At 46.0% G+C, this 16,027-nt stretch overlaps 1 long non-coding RNA gene across 1 annotated transcript; it reads right to left on the bottom strand.

Moving 5' to 3' along the window:
* Positions 1-2,276: 2,276 nt before the first annotated feature.
* LOC310710709 lies at positions 2,277-9,798 on the bottom strand. The gene is made up of 3 exons (XR_014528204.1): positions 9,528-9,798; positions 8,054-8,093; positions 2,277-2,871 (listed from the first exon to the last, which is right to left on the bottom strand). It is a non-coding gene; the product is annotated as an uncharacterized lncRNA (long non-coding RNA).
* Positions 9,799-16,027: the final 6,229 nt, after the last annotated feature.

Here is a 16,027-nt window from a genome sequence, read left to right on the forward strand (position 1 = left end):
GCAGTGGTGTGAGAGAGGGTCTTCTCTGTGGTGGCCCCCAGGTCGTGGAATGTCTTCCCTTCTGAGGCATACAATGGCACAATATGTGCATTTGTCAGGATGCATCTCTTTACCCCTGCATTTAGTCGAGTGGAGGTCTTCCCTCCTTCTCTGCTGTTTGGTTGACTTTGTCACTGGTTAGTTTTGTGGCTTTATTTTATAACTTAACGATAATTTGCACATATTTTAAATATGATCTTTTTGTAACTCTCCAAGGGGCCGTTTGGTGAAGAGTAGGCTGTAAGAACAAATAGTGAAATAGATCAATATCCTGCTGCCTCACAGTGTGAATGTCAGCCTTTGTTGCAAAACCTTAGCTGTGCCTTCACATTTTCCAGCAAAACGTCCACCATACAGATGTTGCTATTGTAAAAATGGAGCCAGAGGGGAGCTTGAAAATACAGCCAACAAGCTGGATGCCTTAACGTAAGCCTGAGCTGACCATACAGCCTCCAGGAGGGTTCCCTTTCCTTATAGTTTTGTCCTGTGAAGGATATATTGGCTTCAGAAAGGCAACTGGTGTAGATCTCTGCCAACAAAGTAGAGAGCAAAGGACAGGGCAACACTGTGGCTTGGTGATTTATTAGCTACCAGGCTCAGCTGGCTGGTTGGGACATCCATGATTTGCTAGTTCCCAGAAGAGGTTGTAATCTTGGCTTGTGGCTGGCTCCCATCAGTTCCCAACAAAGAGTCCAGATTTTCCATTGTCGAAATCAATGGGATTTTGTTTTCCTTTTTTTTTTGTTTCATGTATTCACGAAATGAGTTGGGCTTTGTGGCTACAGATGGGCACAGGCCAATCTGTCCAGCATAGCTCTTTCAAGACTTGGTGCACAAGAGAGGCTTGCGAGCAAATGCAGTTGCACCCAAGGTTAAGCAGGGCTGCCTATTATGCCAAGAGTTCTTTAAAATATATGTATTTTAGGGAGAATTCCATTATGTAATGGAATCTGAGATATATTGCGGCCCCCCTTTGATATTATATATATAGTATATAATCACCCAAAAGCTGCAACTTGCTCATTTTACTCCTCAAGTAATAATTATTATTATAAGCAGGAGGGAGGAAAGGAATTTATAGCATCAACTTCTCTGTTGGAGAGACGCCTTCTTGCAACCGGCGGCTCAGAGCTTCCTGGAGCTCCGGGAGGGACTATTTGGGGGCTGAGTAGAAGAGAGAGGCAGGTTGTTTTCCAGAAATGCATCTGGAGCCCTTGCTTAGACATGAAGGAGGAAAGGCATCATTATTTGTCATTATTGCTGCCGGTCCCCTTTCGCCCCCGACTGCAACTCTTGAGATCCTCTGCATTTTGCCGAGCCTGCTGATATCATCCTGGCTGCTGCTAATATATAAACCAGCATATTGCCCTCCCACTTACAGATTGAATTCTCACCCCAACATTTGCTTTAAATATCCGTGCTTAAGTGCAGATTTCTTTTGCTCACTGGGGTGGCAGCTTGCCAAGCTGAAGGGAAGCAAATGGAGGGAAGCTGATAAAGGGCAGAGAGCGGGGAGAAGGGAGGATTTCAGGTCCTGTGGAATGCCTAAGCTGGGAATAGACTAACATGTGGCCACACAGTCTCCTAAATCAAAATTCAAAGTGGACCCTGGGGCTCTTACTTGAGAGAAACACTTTGGGCCTTTTCTAGGACAGCAAAGCTGGCTTCAGTAGGATTTGTGAAATTTCTTGAGTGCATGGTAGCTAATTCATGGCCCACAGGACATACCTAGACCTCTAGAGCACCCCACCTCTGGTCAGACAAAATATTTGGGGCAAAAAGAATTTTGATTATACCAGAGATGGCAGGGGCTGTGGCCCTCCCGATGTTGTTGAACTACAACTCCCATAACTTGCTGAGATAGGAAGGGTCCTATATCCCGATGAGTAGAATAAATGGACCCACACTCAGAGATCTGAGAGGTTCAGGCCAGGACCCTCTGTGACGTTGTATTGGAACTTGGGGCACACCTACCTTTGTAGGGTACAGCCACTCGGGATAAGGATTTGTCTCAGATTGGCCCTGGATCAAAAAGCCTGAAAGTTTCCTTTGTCTCAGCCAACCTCCTGATGATGGTGGCTGTGTGCTAGCAGGTGGGGGAAGGGACAGGAATCTGTTTAATGGTGCTCTCATCTTGAAGAATGGTGAGAGTCTGATAAGCAGGCTGAAGGTTTCCTATTCCCCCCAGCTCCCTCACCCCAAGCTCAGAAGAAGGCATTGATGGTGTGGTGCAGGCATTGTTTCCTGTTACTAGACTTTATTAGGTAGAAGACGTTGCTTTGCCAGATTCCTCAGACTCGGAAGACTTCATTATCCCTCAGAACACAGGAGACAGTGGCTGCAGAGTTGGGCAACAGCTCTGGCTCAACAGCAGTAACTGTTTGGTGTCAGTATCCAGAAGGTCTGAGGTATGTATATTTGAATGTCATTTGGCCTTGTATGCATTTTTACAAGTGATATTTCCTAAGCGGATGCTTTATGCTATTTTCTCTAGCGTATGCATTTTTTTAGCACAGTGTCTCCGTAGTATATGCATTTTGGCATGGGGGCTTTGATCGGACAACTGTATTGCAAAGTCCAGAGGAGTGTGAATCTTGAAATATATCCACGTCTCAGTTCATGTGTTGCTTTGGGAAGCATGACTTTGGTCGATTCTCATTAAAATTCAAATCAAACATCTCATCCCTACATGCAGCTTGGCTTGCTTAGATGAGTCATCTCATGTCAGCTTTGGCACACAGACTCAGTTTAGCTGCTCCCTGCCCACCACTGATGAAGGGGGTGGAGTAGCGATGGCCTCTTCCCCAGCCCCCTCTCTTGACGAAGCTGGCTCTGGAGAGGAAGACAAAGCAAGCACAAGAGTTCAGATGTGTAAGGTGTGTTAAGTATCTAAGCAACGGGAGCCGATGTGGGAGCTAGTGCCATTGTTTGCAGAGTGTACTTGCAAATCTTCCTGCCTGCACGCATGCGCGCCAGCAGATGCCTCTGTGTGCAACGAGACAATGCAACCTGCTGACACAATGTGGCCTAGCAATTATTTTTAGCTCATCAACATTTTCTTGCCATAAGAGAATCAGATCAAAAGCCCCCCCCCCCATGTATTGCACTGCCAGGGAGATCTACTGTTGCTCCCACCCAGACTAGAGGTGCAAAGTTGGCTAAGAGCAGGACATGAAGCCTCAAGTGCCCCTCATTTGAACAGGAAGGACAGTCCCCCAAAAGCCTGGGGCCAGTGATTCATGTTATGAAGGCAGGAACACCTGGCTGGGGAAAAAAAAGACTGAATTGTCAGCAGAACAACAATCTCATTTTTAATATTTGATGGGAGGGAGGGGTGGAAAAGAGAGATTTTAGAAAAAGCTCCCAGAGGAATCCTTGCCAGCTTTCCAAAGCACTTAATTCTGCCTCTTTCTTTCCATCTCTGGATCAGTCTGGGAGCATGACAGCAATTTTTGAAATAGTCTTTCTTTTTCTCCTGGAAGGAAGGAAGGAAAATGTATAGTGTGCCAAGCTACAATTCTTTTCATTTTTGTTCTTTTTCAAATCTAAATTTAATGGATCCCAACTGTTACCTGCCTTGTTAGAATGTATGTACTCCAGATTGCAACTATCCAGGTTGTTTTCTTTGCTTTAAAATAAAGGTCACAAGAGAGAAGGGAAAGGAACTGCTGTAGATCATGGGAACAGGAGAGCTGCATCTGTCCCCTGTGCATAGATGGTGCCACTTGGGCCCCACTCACTCATGGGGGAAGTGGGGAACTGAAATTCCCAAGATACAGCGCCATGTGCTAGAGGCCTGAGCAGCTGGTTCTACATGGCACATGTAAGAGATAACTGGATTACTCGCAGCAATGAAAAATGGACATTTATACACAATTCTCTCAAAGTGAGGGAACTCGAATTATATCACAAATAGTTTAAGTCCGTGTGTGTGTGTGTGTGTGTGTGTGTGTGTGTGTGAGAGAGAGAGAGAGAGAGAGAGAGAGAGAGAGAGAGAGAGAGATGGGGGTGTTGAATTTTGTACACACATAACCCTAATCTGAAAGAGACACATTAGCAATTATTTTCCTATGAATATGGGACATTTTTACTACTCAAAAATGTTTAACAGAACATACATAATCCGTCTGTGACAATAATTTGTTTTAAACTGTTTTTTATATTGAGTTTTAAATTGCTATAACCCACCCTGGGACCTTACAATGAACCGTGGTTAAGAAATTTGTAAATAATAATACTATATTTCTAGGCACCCTAGAAAGCTTGTATTTATTATGTGTATAGTTAAAGACACATTAATTGCTAACAAAGCATGAAATGAGAATTTGCCATTTGTAAACCTCTCCCTAGGAATAGGGGGCATGAGTTATATTCCCAAATTCTTAAAGTACTTCCAGTTTTTCAAGAAGGTGAAAACTGGCACACACATAGCCCTGTACCTGCTGATCACTAGAAAAGTATGAAGATATAGTAGCAACTCCTTGTGATAGGAAGTTCCAGTGGCTGGGACTTTTACAGAATCAGCTTCCTTGTGAGGAGGTATAATGGAAGTTTTTTTTGTAATATCCCTTCCACTATTTACAAATATTTACACTGAGCAGGGGCAAGTGGGCAGGCAGCCCCATCAAATTTCTACATCTTCCTCATCAGCTCCAAGAAACTCAAACTTCAACTTTCTCTGACCAAATGCAAATAGCCATATGACTCCTAGCTAAGGTGTGACTTGTATTTCAGTAGTGTGGTATATTAAAGTATGTTTGTAAAACAGCTCAAAGTGTTTACTTGCAGCGGACCTTGGTTTCTTGGGTTTTCTTTCATCATGGGTCTAAGGGTCTTTCTTTCTTTCTTTCTTTCTTTCTTTCTTTCTTTCTTTCTTTCTTTCTTTCTTTCTTTCTTTCTTTCTTTCTTCACACTGATTCCTTATGTATGTACATTAAGAGTTTTATGTACATAAAACAAAAGTGGGTTTGCAAACAGACGCAACATATAAGAGCCCCTGTCAAAGAGCTTCCATTCACTGGAGATCCCTCCCAAGTGTCCACTTGGGGCAGACCCAACTCTGGTTCTCAGTAATAGAGGAAATGGGCCTGGGAAGGACCAGGGGTGGGAACTATAATGGTCAGGGGCTTGGAGAGTGTGGACAAAGCAAACAGAAAGAGCAGGGATGGGTAACTCTTGGAGCCCTCATGAGTGTTGGGGTGTTTGTCGTGAATTAAGGTCTCTGGATCTGTTGGCAGGAACTGCAATGCTTTGATTGTAGGGGAGGGGGAGGTATACTGCCGACTGGGTTTCCGCCAAAGCCTTTATCACGCTCTTACAAAAGTGAGGTGTGTAATCAGTTCCAAGCTAAAGGGGGATTTACTGTTTCTTCGGGGATTCTCAGAGCTCTCCGGCAACGAAATGGAAAGACTTTATCATCTGCCTCTGAGCTTTAGGGGGTGGCAAGGAGGGAATGCTGATGAATGGTTGGTGGGGTGTTTATGTGCCAGACTCCGCTCTCATGCAATTAACAAAGCTGGTAAAGGCTGGCAATTTATGCCACGTCTTTGGTCTCTCCCACCAATACCAGTCTCAGATAATGGGATCATGCTGACATTGGCTTATCAGTGCTCTTTGCTCCAACTGGCTTGTCAGTTCCAATACAGACCTCCACACAGATATACTAGCGCTACCATGGGTATTTAGTTTCAGCACTGTGCTAGGAGCAGGACAGAGTGGTACAGAGTGGTTCTGAGCATTCAAAAACCCATCTAAGCTGAATCAAATGGACCCATTGCTTTACACAAATGTTCCTGGAAAAGCTGAAGCAGTCTCATAAAAAATCATCAGCATTTTGATGTGAATTTATGCTAATACACATATTTTTGCCTAAATATTTCCCCTAATACAGTGTATGTTATGCATGTTTTCTCAGATGTTTCCATTTTCATATACAGTTTGCCCCAGTATGTATAGCGGGGGACGTGGGACGTGGATACTTGAGAATAGCATTGCAAAATTCAAAGAAGTGAGAATTTCAAATGAATTTTGCATTGTTTCAGGAAGGGTGAATTAAGTAAGTTTACCTTTAAATGTGGACTGAATCAAATATATTTCCCATCCCATAAAAACAATGGTATCACACAGGCTAAGATCTGCAGTGTCTACCTGATTTTGGCAGGTATTTCTGCTGTGCAAAAATAGGAACTTTTAGAAGGGGAAATTTGCCTCCACCCTATTGGCTGCCATAGGCTTCAGATGTTTTTGAGACTACCATTCCCATCATCCCTGACCACTGGTCCTGCTAGCTAGGGATCATGGGAGTTGTAGGCCAAAAACATCTGAAGGGCTGAGGTTGAGGAAGCCTGTTCTATCCTCTGTAGTCCAGGGTAGCATTCATGATTCACCTACCTAATCAAGTTTTCACCTAGATTCTCCCTGGAGATGTTGGGACTGAACCAGGGAGGGCATGCAAAGCAGCTTCTCTATCACTGAGCCACACAGCCCTTCAACAGGACACCCAATGCTTCCTATGCCATGTTCACAGAGATATTTAGGGTTAAGTTTCATACATGCTGGAAAACAACCTTGTTTCCTGCACACAAGCAAATACTTGGTTGACCCATCATTCACGCATGCGTAACACTTGAGGGCTGCATTAAGTGATCACTTGTATGTGTGAAAAAGCCAACACATGTCAAATGCTACAGACAGAAATTCCCTGTGCTTTTCAGTAGAGTTGGTTCACACATTCAGCTGCCAGTCATCAAGGATGGAGCAAACTGAGTGAAATTCCCCATGATGCTTAGTGGAACAACACTGAACAGTCAAGAACTGATCTGAACAAGCTCCCTCATTAGCTTCTTTTTGTTGCCTAATTAATTAATGTTTACAAGACTCTAAGATCCTCTTCTGAAAAGGCACTGACAGCAACACCAAGTATTTTTTATATTAGTAATAATAACTATTCTTATTATCATTAATGCTGGTGATTTGCATTAGCCCCTCTTTCAGTTGCATTCATTAGCCAATGCAAAGATGTCATTGGGAATTGCTGTACCAGCTGAAATAGACCAAGCAGACCTGCCTTAATACTAGAATCTTGAAATTTGGAGTGAAATTACGACTTCTCTCAAATAATCTTGAGAAAAGGGGATTGTGAAGAAATGGGCCTTTGGGTTAAAGAAGAAAGAGCAGTATCATCATTTGTGATTGGCTGGCAGCATCTGTCCCCTGGATTGGCCAAGCCTACAATAAATATTAGGCTCCTAGCCCCAGAAGAGCCTTCATATGAGGCCCAAGCTCCTGCTCAGGCTCAGCTGCCCTGCTCCAGTTGTAATACCAGACACTAGCAGTCTTGGAAAATGTATTTATTTAAAATTGTTTATATCTTCATTCCTCAGGAGATCAGCACAATGTACAATAAATACAGTAAAACAACAACAACCTACAACCACAGAATAAAATACAATGATGTAAAAAAACAGTATCAGATGCCACAGTAGCCAAAATATTTAGGATGACTCCAAAGTCTCTTTAAAAATAAAAGGTTGTATCCAATGTTAGTCATACTCAGAGCAGACCCACTGAAATTCATGGACATAGCTAACTCAAAATCACGTCCTTAGAACTTAGAACCAGACACTTTGGAGATGATGTTGCTCGATAAACTGAACTGGTTTAAATGGGGTTTTCACTGTCATGGGCCTGCTTGATTATTGAGTTGTAAGTCACCTGGGCATTTGAATTAATAGAAAAGAATTACTCTTAGGTTATGTGTATGAACAAATGTATGTGCTTTGGGGAAGGGCCATAGCTTAGTGGGACAGCATGCAGAAGGTCCCAGGGTGAATCCCCAGGAGAAATTCTTGCTGTTGGTCGAGCCTTGCAGAGCCCTTTGAGCTGGCCTTTGCAGCAATGCTGAGCATTTGATCACCTGTTAATGCAAACCCCTTACAGCCAAGCCCCATCTTTACCTGCCCTGCACCTGGCAACATGTGTGGTGTCAGGTGTCACACAGGTAGGCGTGGCTCACCTGAAATGACCTCACAGGTCAACGATGGAGTCCTGGTGGCCTAGAGCAGTGTTTCCCAACCACTGTTCCGCGGCACACTAGTGTGCCGCGAGATGTTGCCTGGTGTGCCGCGGGAAAAATTAAAAAATTCGAAAGATTTTTTTTTTAAGTCAAATTTTCGATTGGGGCGCCGTCACTAGATGACCCCTGGGGTTCCCTCCCTCCCTCCCGCTCTGCGCCTCCCTCCTCCTCCTCCTCCGGGGAGGCCCTTCCTGGCTCTCGGCCAAGGCTTGGCGGCTGCCACTCACTCACTCGCTCGCCCACCCGTCCCTCCATCCCTGCACCCGGCCTCTCCCCCTCCGTCCCCGGCGCGGGGGCTGCCGGGATCCGTAGTCCCCTCGCCTTGGGCTCCGCGCCCACGCGGGGTGCGCGAACTACGTTTCCCAGCGTGGCCTGGCGGGCCGGGCGTTTTGTTTGAAGCGCTCTTCTCCCGGCCATGGAATGAGCGCGGCGGCGGCGGCCGGGCGGGCAGGGGCTCTTCCGCGCAGACTCCGCGCAGCCTGCCTGCGCCCCCGTGGAGATCAGGCGGCAGGATGGAGCCCGGGGATCCCCGCAGAGGCGGAGCGGCGGAGGCAGAGGCTCCCCCCAGGTAGGGCTGCGTCAGGGTTTTTTTATTTTTGCAATGCTGCATCCGCGCCGGAGGGGACGCATCGGACCGCGGGGAGACCCCTTGGCGGGCGTGCAAGGCAATGCATGCGTGCAGGCATTGCATGGAGTGCAGTGCAATGCAATGGCAACGCGGCACCCTGCATGCATGCATGCAACTTCCACCGGCGCTCTGGACTTGGCAGGTGAGGGGGGTCCCCAGTGGGCGGCAGAGAGAGCCGGGAGGGCGAAGGGGAGCCGGGGGGGAGCAGTGCTGCTCCCCGAGCCGAGCCCGGGGGGAAACTTCGGCGTCGTTGCGCCGGGTGTTGGAAGCGGAGGCTGGCGGGGGCCCCTCACCTGCAAAACCTGGTCGCCTCTCATATATTTCGTGCATTGCATTCATCGCCCGCTTTCTCCTCCAAGGAGCTCCCGGGGGCGCGCGTGGTTCTCCCCGTGTTATCCTCGCAACAACAGCCCTGCGAGGTGGGTCAGGCGAGTGGCCCAAGGGAGCACCCAGGGATTGTCCTGGCCAGGTGGGGTGATTTGAACCCTGCTCTCTGCCCGGTCTTCGTCCTCATTTAGCCCCCACATGTGCATGACTGTGCATGACTGAGGTTTCCCCCCCTCGTCTTGGCTATGGTGTGAGTCTGTGCTGTTAATTAATGGGGTTCTGCCTTCGGAGAAGATGAGCCAGCCCTCAAGGAGGTGATTATGTAATTTGCTAGCAATTCATGTCCCTCCCGGCGTGACGCTGCGCGCTGACGTCACGGGGCTGTAATGGTGGTGTGCCTCGAGAGTTTTTTCATGAAACAAGTGTGCCTTTGCCCAAAAAAGGTTGGGAAACACTGGCCTAGAGGATCCCACCACTAACCTCAGTCCTGACCTTGCTGGAGAGGCTTCCTGGGAAGAGGAAAGTAAGAATAAATTTGGGTCGCACATTCTTGATCTTCCTCTCTTCACAATGGGCTCTTGTTTGCCTTTATTTGTTACCAGCAGCCCTGTCAAGACGACGGGCCCTTCCTGGATAGAGAATATTGACAATGCCCCTAGGTTTCTGAGAGCAGGAGCGGCAGTTGATTTGCCAGGAGAGATGAGCGCTGTCTTGCGAGTCACCTCTAGCCCTAAGAGAATTTGGCCATATTGGGGAGATAAGATGAGAGAGGATTACTTACCACTTAGCTACATCTATCCAATTTTTTTTAGCCCTGAATGGAATGCAGCTCTCAAGCTGAATTGGCTGCAGAGCCTAATTCAGGGAGAGGCTACCCAGGATCCTTTGCAGTGCTGCAGGACTTGCTGGGATGCAACGCTTGGGCTCTGCAATGTGGACCTGGCTGATTGCAGTCTGCAAATTTAATGGGTCCTTTACTCTGGGGACAATTGTGACATTGGTGGCACAGCATTCTAGTCCGTGCTGGGGAAACCCGAAGTTTCCTGGCCACAGAGTAGATTCATAAACACTTGCGGCTAGCTATTACTGATGGAGCAGCTGTATGATATCCATACAACCAGAAGCAGTATTCCTTTCGAGGAGGAAAGTGGTTTTCTTTGTACTGGCAGCTAATTAAAAGAGAGCATTCCAAGCTGCTCTACAGTACACTTCATTGTTGTCTTTATGGTTTAGATTCTGTCTCTGTGCCAGCCTCCCATTGAGAAACAAAAACACTTATCTTGTTCACTGCTATCTCCCTCACTTTTATATATTTATCCCCTCTCTTTCTTCCTCTGTCTCACCGCAAGCCTTCTTGGTCCCAGGTGCCCCACAGAGCAATGATAATGCTGCCTATCACCATCTCCATGTGACAGCTCTGAGCTGCTAAAGCTCAATGATTCGTTTACTAATTGCCTGCCCTCCCTCTTCCCAAATTTGCTGGGAATGGGACCCAGATTGAATCGGGTGCAGCCAAGGGAGTCCAAGAAACAGCAAGAGCAGAAGTGGCCGCCTCATTGCTGAGACCAGCAGGGAAGTCAGATGCAAAAACTTTGTAGAGTGTCATCCATGGGTTTTGGACTACAACTCCCATCAGCATGCTCAGATAATTTCAACATAGCCAATTCCTGCCTGGGCTATGAATTTTGGGAGGAACTAAAAGAATTACAGCACAACAGAATGCCTATCTAGCCACTGTATTTTATCTAAGTTTGGGAGTTCCTGGCCAAGCAAACTATCTGAAGGCACCTGAAAGAGCTTTCACAAACAAGACTAGCAACATTCTGTAGAGGTTGGGTTTCTGTAACCCAAACTATTCCCTGTTTATAATTGGGGTATTGAAACAATGTGATTCCAAGGATGAACTAAGAGGTGAGCCATCTCCTGGTTCCAAACCCAACAGCATCACTCTGTCAGGTGGACCACACACACAGCCTCTCATGCCCACCCAACCCTCACATTACCAAGATTTCCGGACTGCTGGGTCATGGCTGTGTACAGGGTCAGTTTGCCTGAGGTAAAGGGTGCCACATACAAATGCCAGCCAGAGTGGCAGTTGAATCTGAGCAGAACCATCCATCACACCCAAGGACAGCAGTCTACCTTAGGGGACACAGGGCAACCCATATGTGGCACATACAATTGTGTCCTCCAGTGTCTCCCCATCTGTTCCCCAGGATCTGCTGCCTGAGGCCACTGCCTCCCTTTGTCTAACCGTAGGGCTGGCTCTGGCTGTGCAGCTTTCCCATTAGGCCACTCCTCTCTGAGGTGACACTTGGCAGTAAAAAAGAAGCAAAGGATGTTCCCGAGAATGCTTTCTATGGCCTGTCTCACTCAGTAATAAGGTTATATTATTTTTATGGTAAAGCCAATACAAAGTCAATTAAAAGCGAAGGGGCGGGTAGGAACAATAGTCCACAGAGATTTGAGCAGCAGGCAGAAAAGGGCTTTGAGGGAGCAGCGCAGAGTGTTCCCTGGGACTGCAATGCGTGAATGCCCTCTGCACCTGCTGAAAATGAGAGATAGGGATGTGGGAAGGAGATAAGCCCCCTTACTGCATATTGATTCTGTTGGCCAAAGCTTTACTCCATGCCACTCTTCCGTAGTCAGCAGATCAATGCTGGGTGACGCCAGCTGAGGATATGGCCCAGGGAATTTAAAAAGGCAAAAGCTAAACTGGTGAGGTGGCGGGGGATGGGTGAGGAAAGGTCATTTATTCCATATTTTGTTTTAAATCCCTTGATTCCGTCTCAGACTGCTGGGGCGAGAAAACCGAGGGCCGGTGCTCTGTGATTCTGAATCGGTGTGTGTGTGTGTGTGTGTGTGCTTTGACAAAGTGTTATCGCTTTGCAGAGTTGTCATAATCACCCAAAGAGGCAAATTCTATTTATTTGATGCTTGAATGTCTGATTCATCAGACATCCTCTGCCAAGTCCGGGAAACGGAGACAGTAGCGTGGAAGGAGCCGAGCTTCGCTTGTCTATCTCCAGGTCAATACATTTATTTTTGTGAAGGAAAGCTTCTCTCTTTCCTCGCATCCTCGCCACCCCCCCTCGCCACGCCATCCTCAATCCCTTTCTCAAATGTTTTGTTGAAGAGTAGAAGTGCTCTCTTCCATTGTCGGATGCCTCTCTTCTGCCCAGAGAGAGATAAGAGGGGAGAGAGAAAATTGAAGGGTTTCCGACACAGCAGCTTTCCTTGGCTCACAAGCGGATGGCTGTTGTTGGTATGTTTATATCTACCAAATGGGAGCGGCAATTGAGTGAGGGGGGGGGGGAGTACTTCTTGAAATGAAATGGGGAGGGGCAGGGAGTGGGAAGGTAGGTGCCTGGAATCAATGGGGAGAGCAGTTATGATTAGTAATAGACAAAACTATCCGTTTCAGCTTCTCTCAGTTTCTCATCTTCCTACTGTTGTTTACAGTGGTACCTCGGGTTACAAACACTTCGGGCTGCAGACTCTGCTAATCCAGAAATATTACCTCGGGTTAAGAACTTTGCTTCAGGATGAGAACAGAAATCGTGCTCCGGCAGTGCGGTGGCAGCGGAAGGCCCCATTAGCTAATGTGGTACCTCAAGTTAAGAACATTTTCAGGTTAAGAACGGACCTCCAGAACAAATTAAGTTCTTAACCCGAGGTACCACTTGTTTTATCTATTTATTGCATTTTTATCCCCCTTTTTCCCTCCAAGGAGCTCCAGGGGGTGTACATGATTCTCCCCCACTCCTCATTTATTCCCCACAATAACCCTGTGAGTTAGGTTAGGCTGAAAGGTGGTGACCAACCCAAGGTTACCCAGGGGGCTTCATGGCTGAGTGGGGATTAAGATGGTTGTTTACAAGCAGAGCCACCCAAGACATTTTGGCCCCTTAGGTGGATCCCAAAATGGACCCTTTCTCTGCCACGGAAGAAGGGGTGAGGAAAGTTTTACATCAGGAACAAGGGGGGAAGAAAGATCGACATTGGGATCTGCTGGCCTGGTGAATCCTGATGCCTGAGGCAGTTGCCTCACCTTGCCTCATGGATCGGCTGGCCCTGTTTCGAAGGCAATTAATAAATCAGTAATAATAATGATAACAGCAATAATAATACCTGGAGATGCCTTCTGCATGCAATGCAGTTGCTCTACCACTGCACCAGAGTCAAATAATAATAATAATAATAATAATAATAATAATAATAATAATAATAATAATAATTTACACACCCAGTTCAAGAATCCCTACATACAGACATATTTAATCTCCCTAGACTCAAATGAATGTTCCAATGTAAGACAAAAGAGTGCCATGTGGCAGGGCAGCCGGGGGATTTGGTTTATATAATTTGTCCATTTCTTCTTCTAGGTTAACCATGCATGCAGTTCCTAATGCTTTCAGTAGCCATTCTTTAAAGATGCAATAGTTGGATTTTCCCAGTGTCTTGCATGGACAATCCTTGCCCCAATTAAAAGATTGACAATCACATTTTCACTTCCATTGTTTGATACATTCTGTATGTACTTTGAGAGTAAAGCCAAAGCACTGAAAGCCTAGTCTAATCCTTGTTATCTGGTTAATTATATGAGAAATCTAGTGTGTCGAATAGCTTTGGATGTTGGGGCAACTCCACAACACCTGAAATAAGCCTTCATCCAAAATACCAGATTGCCAGCATCCCAACACAATTCATTTAATAAATCCTTTTCATTCTTTGTTCATTATCTTAGCAATCCTATTCATTCTTTCCTCCCCTTCCTTGGGGAAGGGCTGTGTGGCTCAATGTGGCACATGTGTTGCATGCAGAAGGTCTCAGGTTGAGTCCCCAGCATCTCCTGATAGAACTGGGAGAAACCCCTGGCTGGAACCATGGAGACCGACTGCCAGTTAGCATTGACAAAGCTGAGCTACATAGACCAGTGGTCTGTCTTGGTATAAGGCAGGTTTCTGTGTTCCTTTGAATGTCATGGATGCTTTAACTGAGATTCATGCATGGCAGAGGGTTGGATTAGAGGACTCTTGGGATCCCTTCCAACTCTATAATTCTATGAATCATATATGCCATCTGAACAGAATCTTAAACTGGGCCTTTCATGCTTTTTTACAGTGTATTATGGGCATTGTGCAGGTAGGAACAGGAAGTTTTGCAACCCTTCCAACAAAACAAAACAAAACAAAACAAAACAAAACAAAACAAAACAAAACAAAACAAAACAAAACAAAACAAAACAAAACAACATGAAAAACAAAGGAGAACAATTGCTTAGTTCCAAAAGGAGGCAGTTCCATGACTCTGGGGCCACTGCTGTCTAGACTCTGCTTCTTGCAGTATATATTTGTTTGCATAAAAGTGTAGAAACTTCTCATTTTGTGCAGCTGGAATGTAGGTTTGTGTACACAGGTAAGAGTCACACAAACTCTCCACCTACTTTTGCCTCTGGCCTCATCTACCATAGGATTGGACAAAAATGTTTCCCCCTACCTCAGTGAAAGACTGCAAATAATAGGAACAGGATGCAATGCTCTGCCACAGCTGAACCTTTTGACTTTCCCACTTCCAATGTATCTTCTTTTCTTTTCTCTCCCCCACTGGCTGCACAAGGCTGCCTGAGGGTGCTGCCCTTAGGGAGCTGGAGTCTGTGGGCCAGGCTATGCCACATGCTGCTGCTTCTCTCTGTGCTGCTGCCTCAGGATACCCTCTCTGGACTACAGATGGGTGAATATGTCAGTTTTGGTTCATAGAACCATAGAATTGTAGAGTTGGAAGCAACCACAAGGGTCATCTAGTCCAACCCCCTACAATGCAGGAATCTCTTTTGCCCAGTGTGGGGCTTGAACCCACAACCCTGACATTAAGAGTCTCAGGCTTTATCAACTAAGCTATGGTTTCTCTCTGTTTCTCATTTTTCCGGTCTTAAGTTTGGTTCTCCATATTTCCACATCAATTTGTTTTTCCATGTCCTGATGAAAATTCATCAATATTTTATTGCAAATTTATCCTAATGTTCCCATTGTTGCACACAGTTTCCCCTAATATACACATTTGTGCAAATAAGCTTCCCTCTATATACAGTGGTCACGTACTTAATTCGTTCTGGAGGTCCGTTCTTAACCTGAAACTGTTCTTAACCTGAAGCACCACTTTAGCTAACGATGCCTCCTGCTGCCGCCGTGCCGCCGGAGCACGATTTCTGTTCTCATCCTGAAGCAAAGTTCTTAACCCAAGGTACTTTTATGGGTTAGCGGAGTCTGTAACCTGAAGCGTATGTAACCTGAAGTGTATGTAACCCGAGATACCACTGTAATGCATTTTTGTATGTTATTTTCGCTAAAGGTAAAGGACCCCCTGACCGTTAAGTCCAGTCACGAACGACTCTGGGGCTGTGGCACTCATCTCGCATTACTGGCCAAAGGAGCTGACGTTTGTCCGCAGACAGTTTTTCCAGGTCATGTGGCCAGCATGACTAAGCCGCTTCTGGCGAAACCAGAGCAGTGCACAGAAATGCTGTTTACCTTCCCACTGGAGCGGTACCTATTTATCTATTTGCACTTCGTGTGTTCAAACTGCTAGGTTGGCAGGAGCTGGGACCGAGCAATGGGAGCTCACCCTGTCATGGGGATTCGAATTGCTGACCTTCTGATCGGCAAGTCCTAGGCTCAGTGGTTTAGACCACCTGTGTCCCTTTATTTTTTTGCTAGCATAGGCTTTTTGCGCAATTTACCTTTGTATATGCATTTTTGTGCACATTACTTGAGAGCTACCTTGCAAACTTCAGGGACATGTAAATTTCAATGGATGGATATATTTTGGTTCACATATTACTTTGGAAAATGTGTATTCGATAGATTTGTTTTTAAATGGGAACTGCATCAAATGGCTCTCCCATCCCTGCTCTAGACTGGCTGCACCTCTCATTTTTAACAGCAAGAATTATATATGAT

The sequence above is a fragment of the Podarcis liolepis genome (genome assembly GCF_965112155.1).
Source record: "Podarcis liolepis genome assembly, chromosome: 7".
Taxonomy (NCBI): Eukaryota; Metazoa; Chordata; class Lepidosauria; order Squamata; family Lacertidae; genus Podarcis; species Podarcis liolepis.